Below are 18,704 nucleotides of genomic sequence, written 5' to 3'. Positions count from 1 at the left end.
TTTGGTGTGCCAAAGGTGACACTCCCAGGTTAGGCGTGGTAAATCTCTCTCTCTCTCTTTCTTTTTTTTTTTTTTTTTTTTTGATTCAAAAGGGAAGTAATTCCGCACAGCTGAATGAAGTTGGAGGTAGTTAGCAGGCAAATGATATACCCACAGGAGCCAGAGATCAGAAGCTCTTTCCCAAGATCCCCACAGGGAATCTGTTCGGCCCTCAGAGTGGGCTCAAATTCTCCTTCAGCCTCCCACTGGGTTGCCAAAGTTACGGAATTGTAGCGTCTCTGGAGAGTGCTCACGTGAATTCCGTGAGTTCTCTCCCCCACCGTCTCTTTTTTCACAGTCTCAGTTCAGTAGCACCACAAATTTACTAGCTCCTAATCTCCTGTTAATTCGCCCCGCCCAGAGTCAGGTTTTTCTGCTAGGCTCAGGGCCGGTGCAGACCTGAGGTCGCTCTGCTTATGACGTATGTCCAAGATGGCGCCTGCTCTTTGTCTTGCTCGCCCTTGAGAGGTGAGCGGAGAGAGAGAAACCCGTGTCCGTACTAGTCACCCTTTTTTTTCTCTCTCTCTCTCTCTCTCTCTTCCAGTTAGCCTTGTGAACTTCCCCCCCCTGGGGGGTCGTTCCCTCTAGTCTCCTCTCTCCGCTTGCCTGCCGGTGTCTCGGGCTATTGAGGTTCGGCTCACCTCGCGTTCCAGCGCTGGTGTGTTGAGTCTGCCGCTGATGTCCCAAACTGTGGGCTCCCACGCTGTCCACGCAGGTCCGCTGTGAGTCACGCGTTCCGGAAGAGTTTCTTCTGCTGTTTCCTCCCCTACTCTTCCTTGAACCTGCAGTATCTCCACTTTTATTAAACTATCTCTCCCCAGACTATCAGTGTGCTCCCTTCCTATTCCGCCATCTTGCCGGGAGTCTTCGCAATTCCGAATCTTTTTTTTTTTTTAATTATCATTTTTTTTTTGACAGGCAGAGTGGACAGTGAGAGAGAGAGACAGAGAGAAAGGTCTTCCTTTGCCGTTGGTTCACCCTCCAATGGCCGCCGCGGCCGGCACACTGAGGCCGGCGCACCGCGCTGATCCGATGGCAGGAGCCAGGTGCTTCTCCTGGTCTCCCATGGGGTGCAGGGCCCAAGCACCTGGGCCATCCTCCACTGCACTCCCTGGCCACAGCAGAGAGCTGGCCTGGAAGAGGGGCAACCGGGACAGAATCCGGCGCCCCGACCTGGACTAGAACCCGGTGTGCCAGCGCCGCAAGGCGGAGGATTAGCCTAGTGAGCCGCGGCGCCGGCCTCAAAGGGAGAATCTTAGCTTGACTTTCCCAGGTTCTAGAAGCCACGTACATTCCCGACTCGTGGCCCTTCCTCTAGCGTCAAAGCCAGCAGGTGTCCACGTCTCCTCTGCAGTCTCTGCCTCCCTCCTGTAATTACCGGCCCCTCCTTCAGCCTCCCTCTTAGGAGGCCCCTTCTGATGACATTGGCTCCACTGGGTTATTCCAGGATGGTCCTCCATTTGCAAGGATCTTTATGGAATCATCTCAGCGAAGTCCCTTCTACCAGGTGGAGTAACATAGGCACAAGTACCTGGAGTAGGTCCTAGACATCATTGAAAGGCCATTATGTGGTTGATCACAGAGGGAAAACAAATTCCCAAGTTTTCAGAGAGTCATCTGTCAAAACTGCTATCAAATATGTGCTAGAGCAATGCTTTTCCAAAAACTACATTGACGAAGCAACAAAAAAAGACCAAGTGCCTTACTGGGGAGAATAAGAAATTCTCTCTGGTCACTCAGTTATATGAGGACTCTGAAGAACTTTTAAAAATGTTTAAACATGCAAATGGAGTACTTATTTCCATAACTGATGTTTACACTGGTTACTGAAACCCACTAGGTAACGGGCTCTGCCAGTCCCTGCACTGTTCTGAGAAGGACTCAGGCTTCCATCCGTTCCTTTCACTCTCAGTGAATCTGGTCTTGAGGTTCTGCTGGAGCAGAATGCTACTTGCAGCTGTTGACTTGATCTGTTTCTGGAATGACCACAAAATTGGGAATACCCAAGTATTCTGAAAATGTTGATTCAAGGTGGAGAGTAAAGGCCATTTCAGTTACATGAGGCTATTCAGTTTCTCAATTTTATTGACTTTTTTCTGGTTTTTACTTTTCTATTGATAACTTTACAATTTCCAAAGTCTTCAAGGTGCATACAGAACTTTAACTCTTTGTATCCCACTCCCTGTGGAATTATTTTCATATATATTATTCTTAGATATGCAAGTACTATAAGTCATTTCCATTATTGCTGTTTTAAGTGGTCAGTTTTCATATCTTTTTACCCCCTTTTGCATTTTCATTTCTCTGCTGGTTTGTGTTTCCATCTGAGATGGCGCTGCTGCGGTCTGAAGACATCCAGTGTTTTAGTGCAGATCTTCCTGCAATAAATTCACTGAGTAGAAATACAAGGGTTTTCCTGTGTTGTGCAGTGTTTTCTGGTATGTTTTTGAGTTTCTATTTTTGGATTTTTGGTGTGAACCATTGTTATCTTGCCTTCAAGCATGAAAAATACTTACACTGGCTATACAACTTTTGGATGGCAGAGGGGAAGATTTTCGTGCAGCATGTTTTTAAAATGTCATCCTATTGTATTTCCCTTCCATTGATGTGATGTAAAAGTGGGCTCTGAGTCTGTGGATTCCCCCTTCAAAGGTGGCACAACGTTTGTTCACTGCTTTTAAGATTTTCCCTTTGTTTACCTGTGCCAGAAGCTTGACTCCAACGTGCCAAGATGTGGCTTACTTTGTCCTTATCCCACGAGTGCTCACTGGTCTGCTTGAATTTTGTGGTTGTTGTCTTCCACAAAGTCTATGAAATTCTTGGCAATTATTTCCTCCCATTGTGCTTTGTTTCTCATGTTTCTTCTATCTTTATTGTCCCCCAATCACGTATTTTAGAAACACTGAACGTTTCTCTTAGGTCTCTTATTCAGCATTCTATTTGTTTTCCTATTTCTTTTTTTCTCTGTGCTTTATTTTTGGATGCTTCTACTGACATGTTTTTTTTTTTTACTTTGCTACTATCTTCTGTCATGTCCAGTGTACTGTTAACCACATTCAGTGTTTAATTTCAAATGTTTAGTTTATAGTACTAGAAAAGTGATTTATTTTACTGACCCTAAATTCTGTTGAATTTTCCATTTACTCATTACCTTCATCTCTATTCTTTCATATTAATCACAGAAATTGTAAAGTCATTCTCTACTGATTCTAATATTTGGGTCCTTCATGATCACTGGTCACTTTGGTCACTTTTTTCCTTATTGTCTGCATTTCTAGTAATTTTAAAACAAGATGCCACATATTATTGATAAAATTGCAAAGTCTCTGGAGTTTTGCTTTCTCTCCTTCAGTGTTGCTTTTGCAGGCAGTTAAATTACATACAGGTTCCCTTAACTGTTTTGGAGCTTTGGTTTTTTGCGTTGTTGTTTTTAAGATAGAGAGGGAGAGACACAGAAAGAGAGAGGTCTTCCATTCTCTGGTTCACTCCCCCTGCTGGCCACATGGCCAGGGCTGAGCTAAGCCAAAGCCAGAGCCAGGAGCTTTACCTGGGTCTTCCACATAGGTGCAGTTGCCACAGCACTTAGGCTGTCTTCTGGTACTTTTCCCAGGCCATTAGCAGGGAGCTGGATTGGAAGTGGAGCAGCCAGGATACAGATTGGTGCCCGGATGGCAGGTTAGCATTGCAGGCAGCAGTGCCAGCCCCTGGAGCTTGCATTTTATGGTGGGCATATTTTATTTAAGCTTTCTGTTGTCTATCCCCACTCAAGCTTGGTTCTAACTCACTCCAGGATTTCCACAGCACTGTGCAGCGTCTGAAAGCTTGCCTCTCCAGTTTGCCCACTGCAGCATGCTTGCCTGGAGTCTTGATCTGCGTATGCACAGCCTGAAAGGCACCAGAAGCACTTGCTGCAGTTTGGACAATATCCTCAGAAGAAAACCAGAGGAGTACAGAGCTCACCTCACAGGTTCTGCCTCATGCATCACAGCCCTGAATTGGTTTCCTTCCATTTTATCAGTTTTATAAGTCATTCAATCATGATTTAAATGGGAGGTCCAACTATATAAAAATATACCTTAGGTACCTTCACGAAAATCTTTAACATGCAGTAATTTGATTTCATCTTATATTTTTAATGAAACTAAGGAATTAGAAAAAGTAATATCCATGTTGAGCCAGTTTTATGAAATAATCACTAAAGGAACTCTGAATAGCTGTTAGTTTCCATACTGAAGAGACGGGAATGGCAGATTTAGACATAATCGTCCTTTGAATTCAAATTACAGTCTCAGCCAGCCTCCTTTCATGTGCTTGAATAGCACAGGTACCCAGAGATAACAGATTATTTTCCCATGTAAATTGTTCCTGCGTGTTTTTTGCCTTGGCTGTGATATGTCCAGAAAGCTGCCAGGAGAACATCTCATGAAGTGAGCAACAAGGTTGTCTGGCAAGAGTTGGGACGTGACATCACAGTCCTCACTCACTGAGCCAGCATGAGAAGCCCACACCTGCCTGCCTCAGAACTGCTTCCTCTGTGCCAGCAAACAGTGCTCAGCGCGGCACTAACCCCAGTGAGAGACCCACCGCCATGGCCTCTGAGTTCTTCACTATTGTTTAATAATAGTTTTAAACACTACATTGATTTTATATTGGCCTATATTATCCCTGTTTTGTTAATTAAGTGCTCCAAGTTGGAAACATGTTAGTAGGATGCACATCCAACATATTTTGAGTAGAAACAAAAGGTTTCAATTTAAAATTAAATTTTTAGAAAACAAGTGAAAAACCAAGATTTAAGAAGATACTAGTTTAACATCAGACAGGGTCACACCTAAAACAGCAGTCAAAGAAGAATTCCCATTTCATTGTGTAACAAATATATGCTAAATACCCAAAGAAGCAACTCACAGAAATGGCATCAGTTATTCATGGTAGCAGTGCTAGGTGGATGCTCTCTGCATATTTTGTAGCTGAAGAAGGAGGCTCAGAGAGGTACTCAGTATGCCCATCATCATAGAATTCATAAGTGAGAGTTGGGATATAAGTAAAAGTCAGGCAGGCTCCAAAACTTGTGTCTTTTGACAGCAATGAAACTGAATTGGAAATTTCACTCGTGAGCAGAGTAGGGAACAACCATCTCTCAAAGGTATAACCTGTGTTGCTCCTGATCCTTCTCATTTACAGCTAAAATAAATGTTGGGACTCAGAACATAATCCCCCAAAGGATGGTGTTTTGATTTGCTGAGCATTTTAAACTGGAAGAAACTGGAAGCTGTCAGAAGCAGGTCCCCCTGCTCTGCCGCTGCCCTCCTGTCTCTGACCTGTCTCTTTCCTGGGAAATGAGTCACAGAAACCAGAATTCCTTCTCCCCAACCAGAACCCCCTCTTCCAAGCAAACAAAAAAACTTTGACGATCACTCTTTCCTGCTTCCTTCTCCAGTGAAGACCCTCAGTCTAGAGGGGCCCTGCCTCACACGCGTCCACAGGGGCCACAGAGAATCAGAACAGACAAGACTCGCTGAGTGTCTGCTGTTCGTCTCTTACCACCGAGTCCCACAGGTGTGTCCAATCACATTTCCACCCAGCTGCTCACTCGTCCTTGAATCCAAGCATAAAAACAGATAGTTTTCCTGGCTTCAAAGACTCAAAGGTCTTTACTTCTGAAGGCTGCAGATTAATTAACTAAATCTGTCATGATTTTCTCTTTGTTAACTTGTGTTTTGGCATAGGAATATTGACTATGGCCCTTATGGTGGATGAGAAAAGCCATCACACCTTTCTGTCCTACATCAAAATTCAGCTGCTCCTGCCACCATTCTGTGCTCTGTACTCAGCACCCACAGAGGCGAGATGGCATCCTCATCGCTCCTCTGCGCTCTCCCTCTGTGTCCTAGCTGAACTGTCTATCCTTCTAATGTCACGTGTACCTGTTATACCCTAACCCTTCCATTCAGCATGTGCAGTAGCTCAGTACATACATAAAGAGTGTTTCATTTCATATTTACAACGCTCTGTGAGTGATTTATTAATTAGAAAACAAGTATGTATGGTTTCTTTTTAGAAGTGGTGCATTATCCTAACACTGTTTTCAGTAGAATTCTCTCGTCTTCCACTGTGTATTGAGCATGTTGTGAGTGTTACTGTCTCAGTAAACCTCACTCTCAGTGGCTTGAAATTGTGCTGGAATAGTGTACTAGAGTTCCCCTAGTATGTTACTAATAGCTGATACTTAGGTTTTTCAAAAACACTCACTGTCAACAATCAAAATAATGCTAGTTAATGTTTATAGTGCATCTTTAACACTAGCAGTATGTGCATAGGTTAAACATATTTCCTGGTCAGACACATGTATAGTGTTAAGGCATCTGATAACTGCTCTTTGGAAATCCTTTTTATTTTCTAAAAATGGTTCCCTGCATTCTCCCTGGCTTTTTTTCCCATCTAAAGTTGACAGATGCTAAGTCACTAATGACTGCACACACTGAGAGCACTTCTCTGTGCCTGTCCTGATTAGGTCCCATTCCCTATCTTTCCTCTAATTATTGGAACTAAGAGGAAGGTTGTCCATGCCTTTGCCCCCAGATCATTTTCTTGTCATTGACAATCAATGGTCTTTTATTATTGTTGCTATTATTCTTAATTTGAGAAGCACAGAGAGAGTGAGTGAGTGAGTCCTCCCAACAGTTCACTCTCCAAGTATCACCAGTGGCCACAGGGAGAACTAGGAAAAGGAGGAATCAGGAATTCAATCCAGTACTTGGGTAGCAGGGACCTAACTGCTTGAGCTAGTACCTGCTGCCTTCCAAGTCTGTGTTAGCAGAAAGCTGGAGTCAGGAGCTAGAGATGGGCACCAAACCGAAGCATCCAGTATGGGACACCCGTGTCCTAACTCACCGCTTCACTGCAAGGCCAAGTGCCCATCCCTCAGTGATCTCTTACCTACTATTCTGCTGTCTTCCAAGGCACATAACCAGGAAGCTAGATAGGAAGTGGAGCAGCCAGGATGCAAACCAGTGTTCATATGGGCTGCTGGCATTGCAAGCAGCAGCTTAACCTGCTGTGCCACTATGCTGTCCCCTATCGTTTTACTTTATCCTTTAATATCATGTTGATTAATCTCTGAACCTTTGTTGGGTTCCTTCAAAAAAGAATTTAGGGGCAAGGATTATGGCACAGACTGTAACCTGTTGTTTGTGATTCCTTTACCCCATCAGAGTGTCTGGTTCAAGTTCCAGCTACTCTGCTTCTAACTAGCTTCCTGCTAAGGTACCTATGAGACAGCAGATGATGGCTCAAGTACTTGGGTCCCTGCCATCTACATGAGAGACCTGGATGGAATTCCTGGCTCCTGGCTTCAACCTGGCCCAGCTCTGGCTGTTGTGGGCATTTAGGGAGAGAACCTGCAGATGAAAGATCTCTCTCTCTCTCACTCTATCTTCCAAATGAAATGAACATGGATAAGTACGCATTTTAAAAGCAATTTAAATGATAATGCTGTATTCATTAAATGTGTAGACAATGCCTGAGCCCAGAAATTTCTGCTAACTTTACTTTGACTGACGCTTGGGTCAAGAATGTTGGGGAAACTTTCATGCCAGGAGTTTGCTTGCCTGTTTGCTTACATCCAGGTAAGTGTCAGAGGCTGCTTTATATTTTTATTGCCTTTTTTTTTTTTTTTTTTGACAGGCAGAGTTAGACAGTGAGAGTGAGAGAAAGAGAGAAAGGTCTTCCTTTTCTGTTGGTTCACCCCCCAAATGGCCGCCATGGCCAGCGCATTGCAGCTGGTGCGATGTGCCGATCCAAAGCCAGGAGCCAGGTGCTTCCTCCTGGTCTCCCATGTGGGTGCAGGGACCAAGGACCTGGGCCATCCTCCACTGCACTCCCGGGCCACAGCAGAGAGTTGGATTGGAAGAGGAGCAACCAGGACAGAATTCGGCACCCTGACTGGGACTAGAACCCGGGTGGCGGTGCTGCAGGCGGAGGATTAGCCTAGTGAGCCGCGGCGCTGGCCTCTTTTTATTACTTTTAATAAGTAAGTTAAAGGAACTACAAACATTTTAAAAATTGTGCCTTATCTGGATTGAGGAGAAATGGGACAAATGATCTGCTGTAGCAAACAGTAGGAAACAGAACCAGGAAAAACAGAACAGGACCCAGAGGATGAAAATCTAAGTCAGTACCATCTGCACCTGCTACCCTGAAGAATTCCCCTTATCACTTTCTCTCCAGGTCTGGCCCATGTTGTTAAGGCAATGGTGACACAACTGAAACATTACGACACAGAGATTTCAATAAAATATGTGAAAAGAAACAGAGTTACGAATGAGTATAAAGATCTCCATTTTTTTACATTATTTTAGGCCATGTATGGTAATTAGAGGGAAAATATCTGTTGATGTCTATGTGTATCAGATATTTTAAAAATTGTACCAGGGCTTTGAAAGGTCATGTTTAAATGGATAAGACTTTTATGAATATTAACATGTACTCTGTGATACAAGGGCACTTCAAAATGTTCATGGAAAATGGAATTAAAAATAAGGTTATTTTGGTGCATAAAGTAAAAAGGCTCACTAGAGGGATGGTAGGGGTGGAATGTGCTACCCTGAGAATCCCGGAGCACCTGCTGCTGGGACCACACAGGCAGCAACTCCATGCATATTATGTGAGTCAGAATACCCTGAGTCCCTCACTGTTTAAATTTGTCAGCAAAGAAAGCATTTGTTTGGGAAAGTATACTGAAAATCTGGATTATTAAAATCTGGAAAGTGAAGTTCTATTTTATTATTTTCTTTAATTTAAAAAAATGTACATTCATTTTACTTATTTGAAAGGCAGAAAGAGAGAGAGAGATCTTACATCTGCTCCTTCACTTCTGAAATGCCCACAACAGCTGGGACTGGACCAGGCCAGGTAAAAGCCGGGGGCTAGGAACTCCACCCTCACATTCCACCTGAGTGGCAGGAGGCTGGAGTGGAGAGACTGAACCCAGGAACTCCAGGGTGGGATGCAGGGGTCCTTAGCAGTGCCCTGTCTGCTTTGCCTGAACTGCTGCACCAAATGCCTGTCCCCAGGAGGGAAGTTTTCAAGATGAAAATATTTCTAAATATACATAAATCACTACTAAAATAAAAGACTGAACACTACTCATAGGAAAGCTTGGGACCACATAATCATCAAACTGGGTACCATGACATTTTGATTTAATATGCAACAGTCCTTATCATTTTACCTTAAAAATATAGTTTCATCCAATTAAGTATATTAAAAGTGCCTCGTACGGGGAATGCAGGAGAAGAAATGACCTTCTCTCCCTAGAAGTAGGTAGCTGAACAACAAAAAGCCAGATGAATTTTTAACTATATAATGTGGAGTCCTGGAGGCTCTGAGAGAAAGCTTAAAATTGCCTGACCTCAACTTGGAGCCCAAATGAGCTCTTGGCAGAACTGCTCCAAGGGCACGGATAAAAGACTTCTGCTCTGCCTCAGGCCACTGAGTGCAGTCTTTTCAAATTGCTGGTCTGACATGGGTCATTCCTCCCATCAAAGTTTCTTAGCAACTTCGAAATTAAGAAATCATTTTGCAGTAGTAGAGAAGAATAACAAAGGAAATACAAGGTCACTCAGTTATATTCTCTGGAACAATGGTAAAAAAAAATAACAACTTGCAATCACAGAATGAAAAATGTTTTCATAAATGAGTTACAGTGACCCGGCTCTTACAGCTTAATTTTTAACTACAACTGCCGGTAGCCCACAGCGGCCGAGCTTGTGAGAGCTTAACATTGTCATTCAGTGACTTGTGCACGTTAATTTCCTCAGTTTTGTCTCATGATGGGAAAACTAAAAAGCCAAAGCTGATTTTTGGGGGAAAAAAAAAGAATGGGAAGAGATCTACATTTCTGCCAATTTCGAAATATTACCATTTAATTTTTTTCCTGATGTAAACAAATACATCTTTTAGGACTGGGGCTATGGCATAGCAGGTAAAGCCTCTGTCTATTGCACCAGCATCCCATATGGGTAACAGTTCGAGTCCCCACTGCTCCACTTCTGATCCAGCTCTCTGCTAATGTGCCTGAGATAGCAGCAGAAGATGGCCAAAGTGCTTGGGCTCCTGCACCTGTGTTGGGGGTCCAGAGGAAGCTCCTGGCTCCTGGCTTGGGACAGGCCCAGCTCTAGCCATTGCAGCCATTTGGTGAATGAACCAGTGGGTGGAAGATATCTCTCTCTCTCTCTGTCTCTGTCTCTCTCTCTCTCTGTCTTTAACTCTGCCTTTCAAATAATCTTTTAAAACAAACAAAAGAGATACAACTTTTATTGCTTATCTTTAAATGGAATGAGAAAAAATTGACAATCTTCATTTTGGGGCATTCTGACTGAAATTATAATTAGTTGAAAATTGTATTTCTTAAACTTTGACTTAAAAAGATACTTCACATACATGCAGGTATGGTGCCTGTAGGTTGATGTGTGGCACAGGGTTTAACACACTGCTTGGGACACCTGCGTCCCTTATAGGAGCATCTGGGTGCGAGTCCCAGCTCCACCTATGATTCTAGCATTGTGCTAATACATGTCTTGGGAGACAGCAGTGATGACTCAAGTTCTTGGATCTCCACCACCCACATGGGAGACCTGGATTGAGTTCAGGCTCCAGGCTTTGGCCTTACCAATTCCCAGGTGTTGTAAGCATTTGGGTGAGTAAAACAGAAGATGGGAGTTATACCTCTCAGTGTCTGTCTGTCTGTCTGTCTCTCTCTCTCTTTACCTTTCAAATAAAAAAGAAACATAGATAATTAAATTCTGCAAACAAAGAAAAACATTGTGCCTGATTCTATGGAGAATGTGATACTTGATCAGCCCTTGCCCTGACTGTTGATGAACAACTTAATATGTTATCCCTCTTAGTATTTTTTTGTTTGTTTGTTCTACTTAATACTTTTGGTTGAATACTGTAATCAATACACAATTCTTCTTAAGTGCTGAAACTTAACTGAAAAATGATCACTGTTAAATGTAAGAGTGGGAATAAGAGAGGGAAGAGATGTGTAATTCGGGACATGCTCAAGCTGACTTACCTCAAAAGGTAGAGTTAGAAACATACCAGGGGATTCCAATTCAATCCCATCAAGGTGGCATGTACCAATGCCATCTCACTAGTCCCAGTGATCAATTTCTGTTCACAATTGATCATAATGATAGGACTAAGAACCAAAGGGATCACATAAACAAGACTAGTGTCTGCAAATACTAGCTGATAGAATCAAAAAGGGAGAGAATGATCCAACATGGGAAGTGAGATACACAGCAGACCCATAGAATGGCAGATGTCCTAAACAGCACTCTGGCCTCAGAATCAGCCCTTAAGGCATGCGGATCCGGCTGAAAAGCCCATGAGAGTATTTCAGGCATGGAAAACCAAGACACTCTGGAGAAAAAAAAAAAAAAAAACACCTAAATGAAAGATCTCTGCGAGTGAGATCCCAGTGGAAAGAACGGGTCATCAAAGAAGGAGGTACCTTTCTCTGAAGGGAGGAGAGAACTTCCACTTTGACCATGGCCTTGTCTAAATATGATCAGAGTCGGTGAACTCAGGGAGCTTCCATAGCCTTGGCAGCTCATGACAAGAGCCTAGGGTGATTACTGATGCCATAAACAAGAGTGTCAATTTGTTAAGTCAGCAACAGGAGTCACTGTGCACTTACTCCTCATGTAGGATCTCTGTCCTTAGTGTGTGGTACATTGAGATTTAATGCTATAACTAATACTCAAACAATATTTTTCACTTTGTGTTTCTGTGTGGGAGCAAACTGTTGAAATCTTTACTTAATGTATGCTAAACTGATCTTCTGTATATAAAGAGAATTGAAAATGAATCTTGATGTGAATGGAAGGGGAGAGGGAGTGGGAAAGGGGAAGGTTGCAGGTGGGAGGGACGTTATGGGGGGGAAGCCATTGTAATCCATAAGCTGTACTTTGGAAATTTATATTCATTAAATAAAAGTTAAAAATAAAAAAATAAGAGAATGTGATACTCGTAACTGCAAGAAATACAGTCTTGTAAAAAATTTACTCAAACCACACTCAACCAAAATCAGAACATTTTTCAATACATGTGATGTATCAGTGAACAGTTATGAAGTACTGTTTTCAACTGATGACAGTGTGGAATCAGCAAGGTTAATCAGTGCCATCCCACCCACACATTGTAGAGAAAAGAGGTGGTTAGATACTAATAGGTTAGTACAAATTTTTATATTCCTAGCTTACCCAGGGTAACATGGTTAGAGGAAGCATTTTCAGACTCTCATCTTAGTATTTGGAAGCAAAGAAGAGGAAACAGCCAGGAAAAGGACACAGAAGGAGTCAAGAGGAGGTGTTGCTAGTGGAGCCAGGCATTCTGGATCCCAGTCTGTAGGTCTAGGGTAGAAGAGATCAAGATCAGTGTTCCTAATCTGCTTGATGTCAGTTCATTGGAAATGGGTCTCTTTTCTGATGCCAGCACTTTTTGACACTTCCAACTGGGTCTCGTTTAATATCTTCCATGGGCATGAGGGTGCCACAGGTGATTCTGTGTCTGTTGGAATGGAGGGTTGATTCCTGGAGGTTTTCTGCAGTATCGTGGTTATATCTACCTGATAAAGTATTTTTTCTTGAGGCTCAAGAGAAACACTTCATGATGTGCGTTTCAGCAAACTAAGGCTCCTAACAGAGGGTCAGGCACTCATTCCTGCAGCTTGCGCCTGGGAAGAGCTACGAGGTAATGGACTTGAGCATCTTGAACTCAGCCTCTGTACTATTCGACCAAGGGGACCTGTGAAAAAGGCAGTACCAAGGATTAGGTCTGATATCTCCTGGTGGATTTACACTGCAGTTGGAGTGGACTTCACACAGAGCGAAGGGGAGAAGTGTGATCATGGTGGCTGAAATCCCTTGAACGTTTTTCTGAGTTTTAGCTTTTAAAATGCCTTCAGTGTGTTCTACTCTCCTTGAGGAGTTGGTAGGAGCTGTGAGGTTTCTGGGTGACACTCACGGCTCCATAGATTTCTTTAAGCACTCATGCGCTTAAACAGATAGATCACTGAGCGGACAGCTGGGTGTCTAGTGAGAAGCACAAAATCTAAAAGCTCTGCAAGGCCAGACCAGTTACTTTCTATCAAGAAACAGCCTCTTGCAATCTAAAAGGGAACCAGAAAATATTAATAATGTATTCAAAACCACACAAGGCATCACTAAATGAAATCCATTCGTTGACTTTGAAAGGGGCCTAATAACTTGGCCTGTGTCCGTGTCCCCATCGCAGACCTCCTGTGACAGTTCCTGTAACAGAAGGGACATAACCAGACACAGCCTCCACCATCTCCTCACAGCCTCCCCATTTCAGTGTCTCAGGGCAGCCTCAGTCGTCACCTGGTGCTCTCAGAGATCCTGCGAGCGTGGCCAGTCTCATCTTTCCTAACCTTGTTCCTTCACAGTCAGGTGCTGGAGGCTGGAGTTAGTTTGCACGTTGAGCCTGGGGCTTGTTGGACAGCCTAGAAATGTACTGGAGCAGGTTATTCCGCCTTGCAATCTGCTAGGAATTATCCCTTCATCCTAGTTTTAACAAATTTCTCAGGGTTAATTCCTTTGGAGGAAGCAGGGAATTTAATAAGGCTTTAAAGTGAATGCGATGTCTAACTCGAGCACCGTTGGCGTTAGTGACCACAGTACTCCCAAAACAGCAAAATCATGAACCATGCCTCAAACGTAGCTGCTATCTGTGAAGACACGTGTTTTACTACTTCTAGCTCACTGGTAGACCCCAGAAGGAGCTCAGGTTTCAACAACTTGTGCAGCTTTGACCTTTGGGAGAAGGTCAGGTTCAAACAGATCTTGAAGGTGTGAGCACACCCGGTTTGATGATCTCTGAGTCTGGTTCCCTGTTAGGGATCCATACACACAGTTCAAAGACTGGGTTTTTAAAGGAACTCAGGAAAGTCAGAATGAAGCAAGGGCAGATTTCCAAATAAGTTTATAATGGTCAGAGTGTTTGCCTTCTCTTTTGGGAGAAGGAAAAGTTGCAGATCCCTCTCCAGAGCCCTGGGGCCATGGCTTCTGTTCTTTGTTTTACATCAACACCTGATCCTGGCATGACATTATTTTATTTTTTCCTGAATTACATTTTGTCCAGCAATTATAACTGTATCATAGAATTTCAGGGATATAAGGAATTATAAATGCTGTCTATATCATTTCTAAATGTATTATAATATTATGAAACTAATGTAAACCAATGTAGAAATTTTGGAATATGGGGGCCGGTGGGTTAAGCCACCATTCGCAACACCAACATCCCATATTGTAGTGCTGGTTCAAGTCCCAGTCATTCCACTTCCTATCCAGCTGCTGGTTAAAGTGCCTGGGAGTAGAAGATGGCCCAAGTGCCTGGGCTCATGTCATCTCTGTGGGAGACCCAGATGGAATTCCTGGCTCCTGATGCTGGCATGGCCCAACCCTGGCTCTTGCAGCTATTTGAGGAGTGAAATGGCAGATGGAAGATGTCTCTCTGCCTTTCAAATATATAACTAAATCAATATATCTTTAAAAATTGGAAAAAAGCATAAATTGGAAAATAGTGGTCCTCAGCCATAATTCAAACTTAATCATTACTTATGTTTTGATACATTTTTCCATTCTTATGTCTACATTTGGTTTATTTCAATAATTTTGCCTATAAAAGAACTATCTCTCCCTTGCATATTACATATTTTAGATAATCTGTATGTAATTATACTTTTATAAACATTGCCTTTAATGATATAGTAATATTCTATCAAGTATAAATTCCAAAAACTTTTCAATAATTGTCCTCCTTTGGACATAAGTTACTTCCATTTTTTTTCAAAAATCATAGATAACATAAAAGGTATTGCTCTGTAAGTGTAGTTATCTCAGGAAAGTACACATCCTATAGTGAAAATAGTGATGAAGTGAATGCATGTACTACTGTTTTCCATTCAGCTGTCAAGTTGCCTACCCATTATTGTTCCTCTTGGAAAGGTAAAACATCTGAAACTGCCCATATAACTTTGCATCCCAGTGAAATAATTTCATTAATATCATAGTGATTTCAATAGGAATTCAGGGGATGAAAACGGTGACAGGGAAGTCAAAGGGTAGAAGGAGGTCCCACAGTACAATGCATCTTGAAGTTCAAGGAGGAGGATTGCATATGAGAAGTTCAGTCTCTGAAAACCAGGGCTGCAGATAAGCAATCAGCAGATTAACTGCAAGGGCTCTGGTGGCCTTCAAAGAGTAAGGTGGAGTGTGAGAGCAGAGATTACACTATGAGAGGTTAAGAAGGTAATTTGTGATTAGAAATTGGAGGAGAAAGATGCATGTAAAATACGCCTTCAAGACTTGAAAGTACATGCTGGGGGAGCTTGGGGAGACAAGGGAGAATACTGTAGACATTTCAGACTTCAGCTTATTTTTAGATAAGGGGGCAAGGGACAGTCCAAAAGAAAATGGCTGTGCAAAGAAGATTTTACACAAGGCTCTGTGAACTACGTACAGCTCTGCAAATAGAAATAAATCATTCACTTCTCCTAAAAATATCTTGGAAGGGCATATGTATAAACTAATGTTTTGAACTAAACAGTTATTTGGTTTCTTCTGCACTTTAATTTTTCTTTGTATATCTTGAATACTCTTGATTTTAGCACTTCTGTGTTTCCATAATTAATTGCACTGTCATCCTTAAATAAATTACATTTTCAACTAAATATATTTTTGGGAAGATACTGAGCTATTTATTATGCATGGCCCACCTTGAAAGATGGGCTTTTCTAAAGCAATGTGCTTTAATAAAAGATATAAGGATATTTCGTTGCTGACGTATTAAGAAGCATTATTTGATACTGAGAAAGTAAACTATCAATTCCCAGTATCTGCTGAAAGGAAATAAGATTTGAATGTTTGCAAGTGATTTAAATCGGTGGCAGCAGAAAATGTTATAATCTGGGTCCAACTTCATTTTGTCATCAGTAACAATTTGAAACTACTTATCTGAACAACTGTTTAAATTTATAACCTAATTTTTCTAGAAGAAAATAGAAATTTTGACAATTTCTACAGTAGTTAATTAAGAGCCATATATTGAGTGATTCTTCTCTCTGCCCCAAATGTAAAATAAAAATTACTGTGTTTGGATAATGTATAAAGCACAATTCAGCCACTTCCTACTATACTTTTTATATATGCCATCAGATATCTGACTATAAAGATCTAGTTTGGCTATAGAACTGCTTCCCAATTAATTTATTGCTTGACTTATATGAGAAAATATTTTTTCATTATCACAAATGTCATGAGTTTTCTTAAGTAAGACATAGATTTACTTATAATTATTAACAAATAAAATGCCAAAACACCAGAGTGGCAAGTTACAGGAAACACTTTGGGATACTCACTATTCATTAACCTAGGTGCTGTGATAAGAACCAGGCAACTCATTTTAAGTGATTTCACTAGTGAAAGAAAGCAGTAGTCTAATTGATGCACTGAACAGCATCTGACTTGCAGGAAGTTCAGCTGGACTTTGGTTTGTGACAAAGGCATGCCCAAAAGTCTCCGTGGGAAGCAAATTAAGCACCTGGATGAATACATTCTCTCTCTGCCAAGTTGTGAAGGAGCCAGGAAGAACCCCACTGCTTTTCTGCTCACTGGACAGCTACCCTTTGCTTTACCAAATCCACGTGCACCTGACATGCAGTTTGCAAATTCAATCCCATTTTAAGAAACCATGTGCAACTTGATAAATAAAAATGTTAACATTTTGCAATGAAGTAAACTTAATAGCAACTTTATAATCTGTTTGTATTATAGTTGAAGCCAGTCTAGATGTTCACATACTTCTTTTAGAGAAAAATAATGTGCACATTATGGCAGCTTTCTTTACTCTTGTGAACCAGTGGGAAATGGCATACTATTTCCTATCAATAACCAGTTTGGGGAAAAATAAATAGCACATATATGCATACATGCACAAAATTACTGAATCTTTTTATAAACATCCATTTGTACATGTATTCATTTTGTATACAAGAATTTACAGATGTAAGATATACATTACCAGATTTATTTTACATGCACATATATGTATATGTTCAAGGGAATACCTTGCTGACATAACTGGTAAGAGAATTGCTTTGCCAGGGCAAGTGTTAAAAATATTCATGTTGGTTGTTGGATTGCCAACACTAATGACAGATTGGCTTATGCCATTAACTCTTTGGAATAAAGTTTTATAGTCCATTAATGCTTGAACAGATAAAGCTCCAAGAATAAACACAAATGCACCATACTACTCTCGCTTCAACCGTGTTTCATAACAGTTCCATTTGCATTTATGATTATTTGGGAGCAAAGAAAATCTTGCTACTACATACGAGAGAAGCTTTCATTTTTACTGAATCAATTTACTGATAATCTGAACTATGCAAAAGGTAATCAACACGAGCTCCCTTAGTTCTGTTTCCCACGTCCCTGTTCAAATGCTTTGTTGAATCTCCACTTCTTACTTCTGCCTGGTATCTTTTGCAGGTCTCTCCTTTCTAATCATTCGCAGATATTAGAACTCTAATTCCTTCAGGTATTTAAAAGTCAAGTCCAGTTCAAATCAGACCTTCAATGTCTTAGCTGATTTAGAAATTTTCTATCATACCCTATTTCTAGCTAACTCGTATCCTTTAAATCTCAGCTCAATCATTGCTAAGACAGGAAAACTTCCCTGACATTTATGATAATGTCATATCCAAAGAAAGCTCAGAAACTAATAAGAATATTAATAAAAGTATTTTACTTATAGCCCTTGCAAGAGAGTCCAACTCTGGAAGAAATGGACTTCCTACATAAGAAAAGGGCAGTTATGTACAGAAAAAAAATTTAATTTGTTATCTACAATGTTCTCCAAACAGCAACCCATCATTTGATTATCACATCTTTAAGGGTCAAGATTCCATAGATGTTAAAAATGAAGACTAGAGTAATTAAGTATTTTTTTATAAAGAAAACAACTTACGGGAGGACTCAAGACTCATTAATTTGGATGAATTATATAAAAAAGTGTGTGTATGATGTAGGGAGAGGAAGACAGAGGGAGACAGAATTATCACAGGATGCAAACTCTCTACTGGGTTTTGTGATCTTCCTTCTTAGACATAATGAATGGTGTAAATATCAAAACAAATTTCTCTTTTTTTTTTTTTTTTTTATTTGAGAGGCTAACAGAGACAGACCTTCTGTCTGCTGGTTCACTCTCAAATGCTAAGGAGTCAGGAACTCAATCCAGGTTTCCCACTTGAGTGACAGGGACTTAACAAGTTGGACTAACACCTATTGCCTCCTAGGGTGTGCATTAGCAGGAAGCTGGAATCAAGGTTGGAGCCTGGACTTCAACCGAGGCATGCTGATATGGGATGTTGGTGTTGCAGGTGGCATTTTAAACTGCACTAAGTGCCAACCCACATTTTGGTGTTCATTTTGAGGACCCCTTATACAACTTCCTGATATTTTTACCTCTCACTCATCCATCAGTTTCCCCTTATGCATTCTTTAAAGTTCAGTTGAGCATGACTTTTCTCAGCAAACCTTGCCTGAGTCTTGGACCCTTTGGGTCCCTCT

This window comes from Oryctolagus cuniculus, chromosome 9 (genome assembly GCF_964237555.1).
Source record: "Oryctolagus cuniculus chromosome 9, mOryCun1.1, whole genome shotgun sequence".
In the NCBI taxonomy this organism is placed as follows: Eukaryota; Metazoa; Chordata; class Mammalia; order Lagomorpha; family Leporidae; genus Oryctolagus; species Oryctolagus cuniculus.
The sequence above is the reverse complement of the archived record's forward strand: the minus strand, read 5'-3'. Positions refer to the sequence as shown.